The following is an 18,073-nucleotide window of genomic DNA, read 5'->3' as shown; positions in this document are numbered from 1 at the left end:
ATTCCATTCCATTCCACTTCCATTCCACTCCATTCCACGATCCATTCCATTCCATTCCACATTCCATTCCAGATTCCATTCCACATTCTTTTCACTTTACATTCCATTCCATTCCACATTCCATTCCACATTCCATTACACGCTCCATTACACATTCCATTCCACGTTACATTCCAAGTTCCATTCCAGGTTCCATTCCATTCCATTACACTTTCCATTCCATTCCATTCCACTTTCCATTCCACATTCCATTCCACATTTCATTCCCTTCCATTCCACATCTCATTCGACATTACATGCCATTCCATTCCCCTTTCCATTCCACATTTCATTCCACATTCCATTCCGTTCCATTCCAAATTGCATTCTGCTTTCCATTGCTCATTCCATTCTACATTTCATTCCATTCCACATTCCATTACACATTCCATTCCATTCTACATTCCATTCCACTTTCCATTCCATTCCATTCCACATTCCATTTCACATTGCATTCCATTCCTGTCCGCATCCCATTCCACTTTACTTTCCATTCTTTCCGTATTCCATTTCAATACATTACACATTCCATTCAACATTTCATTCCACATCCCATTGCATTCCATTCCACATACCATTCCGTTTCATTCCATGTTCCATTCCAGTATCCATTCCTTATTCCATTCCAGATTCCATTCCACTTTCCGTTCCATTCCATTACACGTTCCATTCCATGTTCCATTCAATTACATTCCACCTTCCGTTCTTCATTCCTTTCCATATTCCATTCCACATTCCATTCCGTTCCATTCCACATTTCTTTCCACATTGTACCCAACGTTCAATTCCACATTCCATTCCACGTTCCATTCCATGTTACATTACACATTCAGTTCCTTTGAATTTCACGTTCCATTCCACAGTCCATTCCGTTCCATTCCAAGTTCCATTCCACATTCCATTCCACTTTCCATTCAATTCCATTCCACTTTCCATTCCACGATCCATTTCATTCCATTCCACATTCCATTCCACGTTCCATTTCATTCCATTTCACGTTCCATTCCAAATTCCATTGCATTACGTTCCAAGTTAAATTGCACAATGCAATCCACTTTCCAATCCATATTCTATTGCGTTCCATTCCACATTCCATTCCACAATCCATTCCACATTCCAATCCACTTTCCATTCCACATTCCATTAAACTACCTGCCACGTTCCATTCCACATTCCATTACATTCCATTCCTCACTCCATTCCACATTCCATTCCACATTCCGTTCCATTCCATTTCACATTCCATTCCACATTCCATTCCTCTTTCCATTCTGCGTTCCATTCGATTTCATTCCATGTTCCATTCCACATTCCTTTCCATTCCTTTCCACTTTGCATTCCACATTCCATTGCACTTTCCATTCCTCTTTACATTCCGTTCCATCCCACATTGCATTCCACATTCCATTCCATTCCATACCACATTCCATTACATTACACTCCACATTTCATTCCACATTCCCTTCCTTTTCATTCCACCTTCTATTCCAAGTTCCATTCCATTGAATTCCACGTTCCATTACACGTTTCATTCCACATTTCTTTACACATTCCATTCCACATTCCATTCCACATTCCATTCCGTTACATTCTGCATTCCATTCCACATTCCATTCCACATTCCAATCCATTCGATTCCACATTCCATTGCACATTCCATTACATTCCATTCCACATTCCATTCTCATTCCATTGCATTCCATTCCACATTCCATTCCATTCAATTCCACATTTCATAAAACATTCCATTCCATTGCATTCCACATTCCATTCCACATTCCGTTCCACTTTCCATTCCATGTTCCTTTCCACGTTCCATTCCACGTTCCACTCCATTCCATTCCACGTTCCACTCCATTCTATTCCACGTTGCATTTCATTACGTTCCACATTCCATTTCACAAACCGTTCCACATTCTATTTCACTTTCCATTCCATTCCATTACACATTCCATTCCATTAAATTCCAAATTTCATTCGATTCAATTGCACATTCCTTTCCACGTTCCATTCCACATTCCATTCCATTCCATTCTATTCCACTTTCCATTACATTCCATTGCACAATCCATTCCACATTCCATTTCATATTCCATTCCACTTTACATTCCATTGCATTACACATTCCAATCCATTCTATTATTCATTTCATTCCATTCAATTCCACATCCCATTCCACTCCATTCCATCTCATTTCATTCCACATTCCACTCCATTCCATTCCATTCCACATTCCATTCCATTCCATTCCGTTGCAATCCACATTCCATTATACGTTCCATTCCACGTTGCATTCCATGTTCCATTCCACGTCCCATTTCACTTTCCAATCCTTTCCATTCCACATTCCATTCCATTCCATTCCACATTCCATTCCATTCTATTCCACATTCCATTCCACGTTCCATTCCATTCCATTCCAAGTTCCTTTCCACGTTCTGTTCCACATTCCTATCCATTCAATTCCACATTGCATTCAGTTCAATTTCATGTTTCATTCCATATTCCATTCTACATTCCATTCCACTTTCTACTTCACTTTCCATTCCACAATCCATTCTACATTCAATTCCACGATAGATTGCACGTACCATTCCACATTCCATTCCATTCCATTCCACTCCACATTCCATTCCACTTTCCATTCCACAGTCCTTTCCAAGTTCCATTCTACGTACCATTCCACATTCCATTCCATTCCATTCAACTTTACATTCTACATTGCATTGGACATCACATTCCACGTTGCATTCCATGTTCCATTCCACGTTACATTCCATGTTCCATTCCACGTTCCATTCCACATTCCATTCCATTCTATTTCACTTTCCATTCCACTTTCCATTCCACATTACATTCCACATTACATTCCACATTACATTCCACATTACATTACATTCCGTTCCAGATATCATTCCACGTTCCATTCCACATTGCATTCCGTTCCATTCCACTTTCCATTCCACATTCCATTCCATATTCCATTCCACATTCCATTCCACATTCCATTCCATATTCCATTCCACATTTGTTTCCAATCCTTTCCACTTTCCATTCCACAATCCATTCTCTTTCCATTGCATTTCATTCCAAGTTGAATTCCACATTCCATTGCATTCCAATTCACAATCCATTCCACATTCCATTCCATTACATTCCACTTTCCATTCAACATTCCATTCCACATTCCATTCCAGAGTCCATTCCATATTCCATTCCACATTCCATTCCACATTCCATTCTCATTCCATTGCATTACTTTCCTCTTTCCATTCCACATTTCATTCTACATTCCATTCCATTCCATTCCACATTCCATTCCATTCCAATCAACATTCCATTCCACATTTCATTCTACATTCCATTCCATTCCATTCCACATTCCATTCCATTCCAATCAACATTCCATTCCACAATTCATTCCATTCCACATTCCATTCCCCATTCAATTCCATTCCATTACAAAATCCATTCCATTCCTTTCCATTCCACATTCTATTCCACATTCCATTCCATATTTCATTCCACATTCCATTAAATTCTATTCCACATTCCATTCTCATTCCATTGCATTACTTTCCTCTTTCCATTCCACATTTCATTCTACATTCCATTCCATTCCATTCCACATTCCATTCCATTCCAATCAACATTCCATTCCACAATTCATTCCATTCCATTCCACATTCCTTTCCACATTCCATTCGCCATTCAATTCCATTCCATTACAAAATCCATTCCATTCCATTCCATTCCATTCCATATTCCATTCCACATTCCATTCCATATTCCATTCCTCATTCCATTAAATTCTATTCCACATTCCATTCCACATTCCAGTCCATTCCATTCCACATTCCATTCCGTTTGAATGCACATTTCATTCCACAATTCATTCCATTCCATTACACTTTCTATCCCACATTCCTTTCCATGTTCCATTCCATTCCACTCCACAGTCCATTCCACATTCTGTTCAATAATCCATTCCACATTCCATTCAATTCCATTCCACATTCCATTGCATTCCATTCCACATTCCATTGCATTCTATTCCACATTCCATTCAATTCCATTCCACATTCCATTCTACGTTCCTGTCCATTCCAATCTACGTTCCTTTCCACGTTCCATTCCACCGTCCATTTCACATTCCATTCCAAATTCCATTCCATTCGATGCAACATTACATTCCACATTACTTTCTACATTTAATTCTACATTTCATTCCACATTGCCGTGCATTCCATTCCACATTCCATTCGACATTAATTTGCACATTCCATTCCACATTCCATTCCAGATTCCATTTCGTTCGGCATTCCATTCCATTCCATTTCATACTCCATTCCGTTATATTCCACATTCCTTTAAACATTCCATACAGCATTACATTCCTCATTCCATTCAATTCCATTCCACTTTCCATTCCATTTCATTTCACATTCCATTCTGTTCAATTCCACATTCATTTCCACATTTCATTCCACATTCCTTTCCATTCCATTCCACTTTCCATTCCACGTTCCATTCCACGTTCCATTCAAGGTTCTATTAAACGTTCCATTCCATTCCATTCCACCTTCCATTCCACGTTCCACTAAATTCAATTCCACGTTCCATTCCACGTTCAGTTCCACGTACCATTCCAATCCATTCCATGTTCCATTAAATTCCATTCTACGTTCCATTCCACATTACATTCCATTCAATTCCACATTCTATTTCACATTCCATTCCACATTACATTTCACATTCCATTCCACATTCCACTTCACATTCCATTCCATTCCATTACACATTCCATTTCCCATTGCATTCCAGATTCCATTCAACATTCCATTTCACATTCCATTCCACCTTCCATTTCATTTCCATCCAAATTTCATTCCAGTCCACGTTCCCTTCCACTTTCCATTTCACATTACACCCCACTTCCCATTCCATTCCATTCCACGTTCCATTACACATTCCACTGCATTCCATTCCACTTTCCATTCCACATTCCAATCTACGTTCCATTCCACCTTCCATTCCACGTTCCATTCCATTCCATTCCACATTCCATTCCAAGTTGCATTGCACGTTCCTTTCCACGTTCCTTTCCACGTTCCATTCCATTCTATTCCATTCCACTTTCCATTCCACGTTCCATTCCACGTTCCATTGCTCGTGCCATTCCACGTTCCTTTCCACATTAAATTCCATTCCATTCTATATTCCCTACCGTTAATTTCCATTCCTCTGCACACTCCATTCCATTACATTCCACATGCCATTCCATATTCCACTCCACATTCCATTCCACATTCCATTCCATTCCTTTCCACATTGCATTCCACATTCCATTGCATTAAATTCCTCATTCCATTACATTCCACTCCACATTACATTCCGTTACATTGTACATTCCATTGCACATTCCATTCCACATTCCATTCCACCTTCCATTCCATTCCATTTCACGTTCCATTCCAAGTTCTATTCAATTCCATTCCACGTTCCATTCAACGTTCCATTCCACATTCCTTTCCACGTTCCATTAAATTCCATTCCGCATTCCATTCCTCGTTCCATTAAATTCCATTCCACATTCCATTCAACTTTCCAGTCCATTCCAATCCATGTTCCATTCCTCATTCCATTCCACCATGCATTCCACATTCCATTCCACATTCCATTCCATTCGATTCCACATTCCATTCCATTCCGTTCCACATTCAATTCCACATTTCATTCCACATTGCAGTCCATTCCATTCCACATTCCATTCCACATTACTTTCCACATTCCATTCCACATTTCATTCCATTTGCAGTTCATTCCATTTTACATTCCATTCCTATTTACTTTCCACTTTCCTTTCCACATTCCATTCCACATTCCATTCCATTCCGCATTCCATTCCATTTCACATTCCATTATGTTATATTCCACATTCCATTCCACATTCCATTCAATATTCCATTCCACATTCTGTTCCATAATCCTTACCACATTCCATTGCATTCCATTCCTCCTTCCATTCCATTCCACATTCCATTCCACTTCATTTCACATTCCATTCTGTTCCATTCCACATTCATTTGCACATTCCATTCCACATTACATTCCACCTTCCGTTCAATTCCGCATTCCATTCCATTTCACATTCCATTATGTTATATTCCACTTTCCATTCCACATTCCATTCAATATTCCATTCCACATTCTGTTCCATAATCCTTACCACATTCCATTGCATTCCATTCCTCCTTCCATTCCATTCCATTCCACATTCCATTCCACTTCATTTCACATTCCATTCTGTTCCATTCCACATTCATTTGCACATTCCATTCCACATTACATTCCACATTCCGTTCTATTCCATTCCACATTCCATTCCACATTGCTTTCCATTCCATTCCACGTTCCATTCCACATTCCATTCAATGTTCTATTCCATGTTCCATAGCATTCCATTCCACGTCCATTCCAAGTTCCATTAAATTCAATTCCATGTTCCATTCCACATTCTATTCCATTCAATTCCACATTGCATTTCACAATCCATTCCACATTCCATTCCACATTCCATTTCACATTCCATTGCATTCCATTACACATTCCGTTTTCCATTCCATTCCAGATTCCATTGAACATTCCATTTCACATTCCATTCCATTCCCTTCCAAATTTCATTCTATTCTACGTTCCCTTCCACATTCTATTGCACATTCCGCTCCATGTCCCATTCCATTCTATTCCACGTTCCATTACACATTCCATTCCATTCCATTCCACTTTCCATTCCACATTCCAATCTACATTCCATTCCACATTCCATTCCACATTCCATTCCATTCCATTCTACTTTCTACATTCCACATTCCAAATTACAATCTTTCAACATTGCATTCAAACATTCCATTCCACTTTCCATTCCATTCTATTCCACATTCCATTTCACATTCCATTCCATTCCATTCCACATTCCATTACACATTCCATTCCCCAATTCACTCCATTCCATTCCACTTTCCATTCCACATTCCATTACATTCCATTAAACATTTCATTCTACTTTCCATTCCATTCCATTCCACATTCCATTCCATTCCATTACACATTCCATTCCATTCCATCCGACAATTCATTCCATGTTCCGTTCCAATTTGCTTTCCACTTTCAATTCCACTTTCCATTGTACGTTTCTTTCAACGTTCCTTTCCATGTTCCTTTCCAATCCATTCTATATGCCCTACCATTCCTTTCCATTACACTCCACAATCCATTCCATTCCATTCCACATTCCATGCCACATTGCATTCCATTCCATGCCACATTCCATTCAACATTCCACTGAACAGCCCATTCCACATTCTATTCCATTCCTTCCCACATTCGATTAAACAGCCCTTTGCTTTGCATTCCACTTTCCATTGCATTCCACCTCAGATTCCATTCCACATTCCATTCCATTGCCTTCCAAATTCCATTCCATTCCATTCCATTCCATTCCATTGCGTTGCATTCCATATTCCATTCCATTCCATTCCACATTCCATTCATTTCCATTCCATTCCACATTGTATTCCATTCCACATTCCATTCCTTTCCATTGCATTCCCCGTTCCATTCCATTCCTTTCCATTCCGTTCATTTCATTCCATATGCCATTCCATTCCATTCCACATAACTTTCCATTCCATTCCACTTTCCATTCAATTCCATTCCACATTCCATTCCTTTCGATTCCACATAACATTCAATTCCATTCCATTCCATTCCATTCCACATTCCATTCCACATTCCATTCCATGCCATTCTGCATTCCATTACATTCCATTACACTTTCCATTCCATACCGTTCCGCATTCCATTCCATTCCATTCCACATTCAATTAAATTCCTTCCACATTCCATTCCATTAAATTCCACATTCCACATTTCATTTCAGGTTTCAATCCACGTTCTATTGTGAGTTCCATTCCATTCCATTCCATTCCACGTTCGATTCCACATTCCATTCCACATTCCATTCATTCCATTGCACTTTTCATTCCATTACATTCCACATTAAATTCCTTTCCATTCCATTGCATTCCAAATTCCATTCCATTCCATTCCCTTCGATTCCACATTCCGTTCCATTCCATTCCTCATTTCTTTCCATTCCATTGCACATTCCATTCCATTCAATTCCATTACACATTTCATTCCATTCCGTTACACATTCCATTCTGTTCCATTCCATTCCCAATTCCATTCCATTCCATCCCTCATTCCATTACACATTGACTACCATTCCACATTCCATTCCATTCCATTCCACTTTCTGTTCCTTTACCTTCCATTCCATTCCACATTCCATTACACATTCCATTCCATTACACATTCCATGATATTTCATTCCATTCCATTGCACATTCCTTTCCAAATTGCATTCCATTCCATTACACATTCCATGCCATTTCATTCCATTCCATTGCACATTCCTTTCCAAATTGCGTTAGATTCCATTACAAATTCCATACCATTCCATTCCCCACTACTTTCCATTCGATTCCAAAATCCATTCCATTCCTTTGAACGTTACATTCTGCTCTTTTCCACTATCAACTCCATTCCTTTCCACATTCCTTTCCATTCCATTCCACATTCCATTTCATTCCATTCCATTCGATTCCACATTCCATTACATTCCATTCCACATTGCATACCATTCCATTCCACATTCCATTCCGATCCATTCCACATTGCATTCCATTCCATTCCACATTCCATTCTGTTACTTTTCACATTCCTGTCCATTCAAATCCACATTCGATTTCATTCCATTCAATTCCATTCCATTCCATTCCTTTCCAATCCGTTCCACATTCCTTTACACATTGCATTCTATTCCACATTCCACTCCATTCCATTTCATTCCATTCCACATTCCATTCAATTCCATTCCATACCACATTCCATTCCATTCCATTCCACTTTCCATTCCATTCAATTCCATTCCACATTCCATTCCACATTGCCTTCCATTCCATTCCACTTTCCATTCAATTCCATTTCACTTTCTATTACATTCCATTCCATTCACTTCCTTTCCAAATTCCCTTCCAAATTTTATTCCATTCCATTCCACTTTCCATTCCATTCCATTTCACTTTCCATTCCGTTCCATTCCATTCCACATTCCATTCCATGCCATTCCGCATTCCATTCTGTTCTAATCCATTCCATATTCAATTACATTCCAATCCAAATTCCATTGCATTCCATTCCACATTCCACATTCCATTCCACGTTCAATTCAACCTTCCATTCCACTTTCCATTCCACGTTCCATTCCATTTCATTTCACGTTCCATTCCACATTGCATTCCACATTCTATTCCTTTCCGTTCTACATTTCAGTCAATTACATTACACATTGCATTCCATTCCATTCGATTCCATTCCGCATTCCATTCCATTCCATTTCATATTCCATTCAATTCCATTCCGTTACACATTCCATTCCTCTTTCCATTCTATTTCACTTTCCATTCCATTCCATTCCTTTCCATTGCACATTCCACTCCATTCCATTCCATTCCATACCCCATTCCATTCCATTCCAAATTCCATTTCATTCCATTCCAATCCATTCCACATTCCATTCCATTCCTTTCCACATAACATTCCATTCCATTCCACATTGCATTCCATTCCATTCCATTCCACATTCCATTCAAATCTATTCCACATTCCTTTCCTTCCAATTCCACATTCCATTCCATTCCATTTCAAATTTAATTCCGTATTCTAGTCCATTCCATTCCACACTCCATTCCATTCCATTCCATTCCGCATTCCATTCAATTTCATTGCATTCCACTTTCCCTACCATTCCACTCAACATTCCATTCCGAATGGCTTCACACTTTCCATTCCATTCCATTCCACATTCCATTCCATTCCATTCCACGTTCCATTCCAATCCATTCCACATTCCATTGTAAATTAAATGCCACATCAAATTCCTTTCCATTCCACGTTCCATTCCACATTCCATTCCATTCCATTTCACATTCCATTCCATTCCATTTCACATTCCATTCCATTGCATTCCACATTCCATTCCACGTTCCATTCCAATGCATTCCACGATCCATTCCACATTCCATTCAACATTCCATTCATCATTCCATTCCATTCCATTCCACGTTCCATTCGAACCCATTCCACCTTCCAATTCACATTCCATTCCTTTGCATTTCACTTTCCATTCCACAGTGAATTCCACATTCCATTCCACATTCCATTCCGTTTCGTTCCACATTGCACTCCACATTGCATTCCACATTCCATTCAACATTCCATTCCATTCCATTCCACATTCCATTCCACATTACATTCCATTACATTCCACATTGCATTCCACATTCCACTCCACATTCCATTGCATTCCATTTCATATTCCTTTCCATTCTTTTCCAGTTTAAATTCTATTCCTTTCCATATTCCATTCCATTCCATTCCACATTCCTTTCCACATTCCATTCCACATTCCAGTCCTTTCCATTTCACATTCCATTCCACATTAAATACCATTTCATTCCACATTCCATTCCATATTCCATTCCATTCCATTCCACATTCCATTCAACTTTCCATTCCACGTTCCATTAAATTCCATTGCATTGCATTCCATGCTCCATTTCATACCATTCCACATTTCATTCCATGTTCCATTTCACATTCCATTCCTCATTGGGTTTCACCCTCCATTCCATTCCATTCCACTCCACATTCCATTCTGCATTTCATTCCACTTTCCATTCCATTCCATTCCACATTCCATTCAATGTTCCATTCCATGTTCCATTAAATTCCATTGCATTCCACTCCAAGTTCCATTACATACCATTCCACATTACATTCCATGTTCCATTTCACATTCCATTCCTCATTCCTTTTCCCACTCCATTCCATTCCATTCCACATTCCATTCTACATTTCATTCCATTCCATTCCACGTTCAATTACATTCCATTCCAGGTTCCATTCCAAATTCCTTTCAACATTCCATTGCACATTCCATTACTTTGCATTCCATATTCCATTGCAAATTCCGTTCCACATTCCTTTACACGTTCTATTGCATTCCATTCCACATTCCATTCCATTCCTTTCCACATTCCATTCCATTCCATTCCATTACACATTGCATTGCACATTCCGTTCTACATTCCTTTCCATTCCATTGTACGTTCCATTACATATTCCATTCCATTCCATTCCACATTCAATTCCACCTTCCATTCCATTCCATTCCATATTCCATTCCACATTCCACTCCACGTTGCTTTCCACATTCCATTCCGTACCATTCCACCTCCCATTCGACATTCTATTCCACATTACATTCCACATTCCTTTCCACATTCCATTCCATTCCATTCCAAATTACATACCACATTCCATTTGTTTCGATTCCACTTTCCATTCCATTCCATTACACGTTCAATTCCATTGCTTTCCCCATTCCATTTTATTCCTTTCCACATTGCATTCTATTCCATTCCATGCAACATTTCATTCCATTCCATTCCATTCCACATTGCATTACATTCCATTCAAAATTGCATTCTATTCCATTGCACATTGCATTCCATTCCATTCCATTCCATTCCACATTCCATTCCAGTCCATTCCATTCTACATTCCATTGAATTCCATTCCACATTGCATTCCATTCCATTCCACATTCCATTACATTCCACATTCCTTTGCATTCAATTCCATTCCATTTCATTACAAATTCCATTACATTCCTTTCAACATTTCATTCCATTCCACATTCCTTTGCATTCCATTCCATTCCATTCCACTTTCCATTCCATTCCATTCCATTCCATTCCACATTCCATTCCTTACCATTCCACATTCCATTGAACTTTTCATTCCATTTAATTCCACACTTCATTCCACATTTCATTCCATTTCATTCCACATTCCATTCCAATCCATTCTATTCCATTCCATTCTATACCACATCCAATTCCATTCCATTCTGCATTGCATTTCTTACCATTCCACATTCCATTCAACTTTGCATTCCATTTAATCCCACACTTCATTCCACATTCCTTTCTATTCCATTCAAAATTTCACTCCATTCCATTCCATTCCATTTCACATTCCTTTCCGCTTTCCATTCAAATCCATTCCACAGTCCGTTCCACATTCCACTCAATTCCATTCCTTATTCCATTCCACTCCACATTCCATTCCATTCCTTTCCATTCCATTCCACTCCATTCCACATTCCAATCCATTCCATTCGAAATTCCATTGCATTAAATTCTAAACTCCATTTCATTCCATGTCGCATTCCAATCCATTCCATTCCATATTCCAATCCATTCCATGCCACAATCCATTCCTTTCCTTTCCACATTCCATTCCATTGCATTCCACATTCCATTCGATTCAACATTCCATTACCTTCTATTCAACATATCCTTCCGTTCCATTACATATTCCATTCCATTCCAAATTTCATTGCATTCCACATTCCGTTCCCTTCCATCCATTACATATTTCATTCCACTTTCCATTCCATTCCACATTCCATTTCATTAAACAATCCATTCCATTCCATTCCACATTCCGTTCCATTTCAAATTCCGCTCAATTTCATTCCACATGCCATTCCATTCCATTCCACATTCCATTCCATTCCACTCCCTTCCGTTACACACTCCATTCCTCTTTCCTTTCAATTTCACATTCCATTACATTCCATTCCACATTCCATTCCATTCCGTTCCATTCCACATTCCATTCCAATCCATTCTACATTCCTTTCCATACCGTTCCATTCCACATTCCATTCCATTCCATTCTACATTCCATTCCATTCCTATCTACGCTTCATCACATTCCATTACATTCTATTCCACATTGCATTCCATTCCATTCCATTCCACATTCCATTGAATAATATTCCGCATTCCATTGCATTCCATTCCTTGTTCCATTTCATATTCCTTTCCACATTCCTTTCATTCCATTGCACACTTCTTTCTAATATATTCCACATTAAATTCCTCTCCATTCCATTTGATTCCACATTCCATTCCATTCCATTCCACATTCTGTTGCATTCCATTCCACATTCCATTCCATTGCATTCCACACTCCATTAAATTCCATGCCCCATTCCATACCATTACACAGTCCATTCCATTCCACATTCCATTCCGTTCCTTTCCATTCTGGATTCCATTCCATTCTATTCCAATCCATTCCACATTCCATTCCATATTACATTCCATTCCACATTCCTTTCCATTCCATTCCATTACATTCCAATCCTTTCCACATTCCATTACACATTCCTGTTCATTCCACATACCATTCCATTCCATTCCACATTCCATTCCATTTAATTTCATTCCATTACACATTCCTTTCCACATTACATTCCATTCCACTTTCCATACCATTACATTCCACATTTGATTCCATTCCATTCCACATTCCTTTCCGTTGCATTCCACAATACGTTCCGTTCCATTCCACATTCCACTCTATTCCTTTCCACTTTGCTTTCCATTCCCTTCCACATTCCATTCCATTCCATATCATTCCATTCCACATTCCAATACATTACATTCCACATTCCATACCATTCCATTCCACATTCCATTCCATTCTATTCCACATTACATTAATTCCATTCCACATTCCATTGCGTTACTTTCCACATTCCTGATCATTCCTTTCCACATTCCAATCCATTCCATTCCATTACATTCCCTTCCACATTCCATTCCATTCCATTTCATTGCATTCCACAATCCATTACACATTCCATTCCTTTCCACATTCCGTTCCATTCCACTTCGTTCCATTCCACATTCCATTCCATTCCATTCCAATACATTTCATTCAACATTCCGTTCCATTCCATTCCACATTCCGTTGCATTCCTTTCCACATTCCATTCCATTGCATTCCACGTTTTATTCCGTTCCTTTCCATTACACTTTCCATTCCATTCTACATTTCAGTGCGTTCCATCCCATTCCTGATTCCATTCCATTCCATTTCATTCCTTTCCATTTTCCATTACACATTGCATTTCATTCCGCATTCCTTTCCATTCAATTCCACATTTCATTCCATTTCATTACAATCCTTTCCACACTCCATCACACATTTCTTTTCATTCCACATTCCATTCCATTCAATTCCACTTTCCATTCCACTTTATTCCATTCCATTGCACATTCCTTTATACATTGCATTCCATTGCATTCCACTTGCCATACCATTCCATTCCACGTTCCATTCCATTCCATTCCACATTCCATTCCATTGCATTCCACATTACATTCCATTCCGTTCCACATTCCACTACAATCTTTTCCACGTTCCTTTCCATTCCGTTCCACATTCCATTCCATTCCATTCAATTCCACATTCCATTCCATTATATTCCACATTCAACACCATTCCATTCCACATTCCAATCCTTTCCATTCCACATTACATTCCATTCCATTCCACATTCCATTCCATTAATTTCCACATTCCTGTCCATTCCATTCCACTTTCAATTCCATTCCATTCCATTCCTTTCAAAATTCCATTCCACTCCATTCCATTCCTTTCTATTCCACATTCCATTCCATTTCACTTCATTCCTTTCCACATTTCATTCCATTCCAAATTTCTTTCCATTCCTTTCCAAATTCCATTCCATTCCATTCCACATTCCATTCCATTCTTTTCCACATTCCTGTCCATTCCATTCCATATTCCATTCCATTCCACATTCCATTCCATTCCACATTCCATTCCATTCCTTTCCACATTCCTGTACATTCAATTCCACATTCCATTCCATTCCATTCCTTTCCATATTCCATTCCATTCCATTCCATTGCATTCCAGATTCCATTACAGATTCCATTCCATTCACATTTCATTCCATTCCACTTCATTCCTTTCTTCATTCCATTCCATTGCATTCCATTCCATTCCACATACCGTTCCATTCCATTCCACATTCCATTCCATTGCATGCCACGTTCCATTCCATTCCATTCCATTCTACTTTTCATTCCATTCGACATTCCATTCCATTCTCGATTCCATTCCAATCCATTCCATTTCATTCCACTTTCCATTACACATTTCTTTCCCTTACACTTTCCTTTCCATTCAATTCCACATTCCATTCCTGTACATTCAACTCCTTTCCACATTCCATTACACATTTCTTTTCATTCCACATTCCATTCCATTACATTCCACATTCCATTCCATTTCATTCCATTCCATTGCACATTCCTTTATACATTCCATTCCATTCCATTCCACATTCCACACCGTTCCATTCCACATTCCATTGCATTCCATTCCACATTCCATTCCATTGCATTCCACATTACATTCCATTCCATTCCACATTCCACTCCATTCCTTACCACGTTCCTTTCCATTCCATTTCAATTTCCATTCCTTTATATTCCATTCCACATTCCATTCCATTACTTTCCACATTCCATGCCATTTAATTCCACATTCCATTCCTTTACTTTCCAAATTCCTGTCCATTCCATTCCACATTCCATTTTATTCCATTCCATTCCATTCCTTTCCATATTCCATTCCATTCAATTCCATTGCATATTCCAATCCATTCCACATTACATTCCATTCCACTTCATTCCATTGCACATTCCATTTCATTCAATTCCATTCAGCATTCCATTCCATTCCACTTCATTCCATTCCACATTCCATTCCATTCCATTCCACATTCCATTCCATTCCTTTCCACATTCCATTCCATTCCATTCCATTCCATTCTGCATTCCATTCCAATCCGTAATCCATTCCTTTCCGTTCCATTCAACTTTCCATTCCATTCCTTTCCACGTTCCATTCCAGTCCATTCCATTCCATTCCACATTCCATTCCATTTCACATTGCATTCCATTCCACTTCATATTTCATTCCATACCATTCCACATTCCATTCAATTCCATTCCACGTTCCATTCCATTCCTTTCCACATTCCATTCTATTCCACATTCCATTCTATTCCATTCCATTACACATTCCATTCCATTCCACATTCCATTATATTCCATTCCAAATTGTATTTCATTCCATTCCATATTCCATTCCATTCCATTACACATTCGATTCCACATTCGATTCCTCTTTCCATTCCATTTCAAATTTCATTCAATTCCATTGAATTCCACTTTCCATTCAATTCCTTTCCATTCCACACTCCTTTCTCTTTCATTCCATATTCCAATCAATTCCATTCCATTCCATTCCCCATTCCATTTCATTCCATTTCCCCTTCCATTCCATTCCGTTCTACATTCCATTCCATTGCATTGCATTCTATTTCCCTTTTCATTCCCTTGCATTCCATTCCACATTCCATTCCAATCCATTCCACTTTCCATTCCACATTCCATTCCAATTTGCATTCCATTCCATTCCATTTTCCATACAATTCCATTTCACTTTCCATTTCATTACATTCCATTCCACATTCCATTCCATGCCATTTCGCTTTCCATTCCATTCCATTCCATTCCACATTCAATTCCATTCCAATTCACTTTCCATTCCATTCAATTCCACATTCCACACTCCATTCCAGTTTCCATTCTACGTTCCATTCCACGTTGCATTCCACGTTCCATTCCATTCCATTCCGTGTTCCATTCCGCATTGCATTCCACATTGCATTCCATTCGATTCCACATTTCATTCGATTCCATTGCACATTCCATTCCATTAAATTCCAGTCCGTTCCATTCCACATTCCATTCCATTCCATATTCATTTCGATTCCATTCCACATTCCATTCTATTCCATTCCATTCCATATTGTATTCCATTCCACATTCTATTCCATTCCTCTCCACATTGCATTCCACTTCATTCCATTCCATTGCACATTCCTTTCCACATTGCACTCCATTCCATTCCACATTGCATACCATTCCATTCCACATTCAATTCCTTTCCATTCCACATTCCATTCCATTGCATACGACATTGCATTCCATTCCATTCCACATTCCACTCCATTTTTTTCACGTTCCGTCCCATTCCATTCCACATTCATTCCATTCCATTCCATGCCATTCCACATTCCATTCCATTCCATTCCGCATTCCATACCATTCCATTACACGTTCCTTTCCATTCCATTCCACATTCCATTCCAACGATTTTCCCATTCCTTTCCATACCGTTCCACATTCCATTCCATTCCATTCCATTCCATTCCACATTCCATACCATTCCATTGCACATTTCATTCCATTCCATTCCACATTCCATTCCGTTGCTTTCCACATTGCATTCCATTCCATTCCATTCCATTCCATTCCATTCCATTCCACATTCCATTCCATTCCATTCCATTCCATTCCACATTCCATTCCATTCCATTCCTTTCCACATTCCATTTCATTTCACATTGCATTCCATTCTACTCCACATTTAATTCCATACCATTCCACATTTCATTCAGTTCCATTCCACATTCCATTCCATTGCATTCCACTTTCCATTCCATTCCACATTCCATTCCATTCCATTCCATTAAACATTCTATTCCATTCCATTAAACATTCCATTCCACAATCCATTCCATTCCACTTTGCACTCCATTCCATTCCATTCCACTAAACATTCCATTCCACATTGCATTCCACATTCCATTCCATTCCACTTTGCAGTCCATTCCTTTCCAAATTCTATTCCATTCCATTCCATATTCCACTCCATTCCATTCCGCTTTCCATTCCATATTCCACTCCATTCCATTCCACATTCCACTCCATTCCATTCCACACTCCATTCCATTTCACACTCCATTCCATTTCATTCCACATTCCATTCCACGTTCTATTCCACGTTCCATTCCATTCCATTCCACAATCCATTCCACATTCTATTCCACGTTCCATTCTATTTCATGCCACATTCCATTCCACCTTCCATTCCGTTCCATTCC

This window comes from Pongo pygmaeus, chromosome 13 (assembly GCF_028885625.2).
Source record: "Pongo pygmaeus isolate AG05252 chromosome 13, NHGRI_mPonPyg2-v2.0_pri, whole genome shotgun sequence".
Classification (NCBI taxonomy): domain Eukaryota; kingdom Metazoa; phylum Chordata; class Mammalia; order Primates; family Hominidae; genus Pongo; species Pongo pygmaeus.
This window is presented reverse-complemented; position numbering follows the sequence as displayed.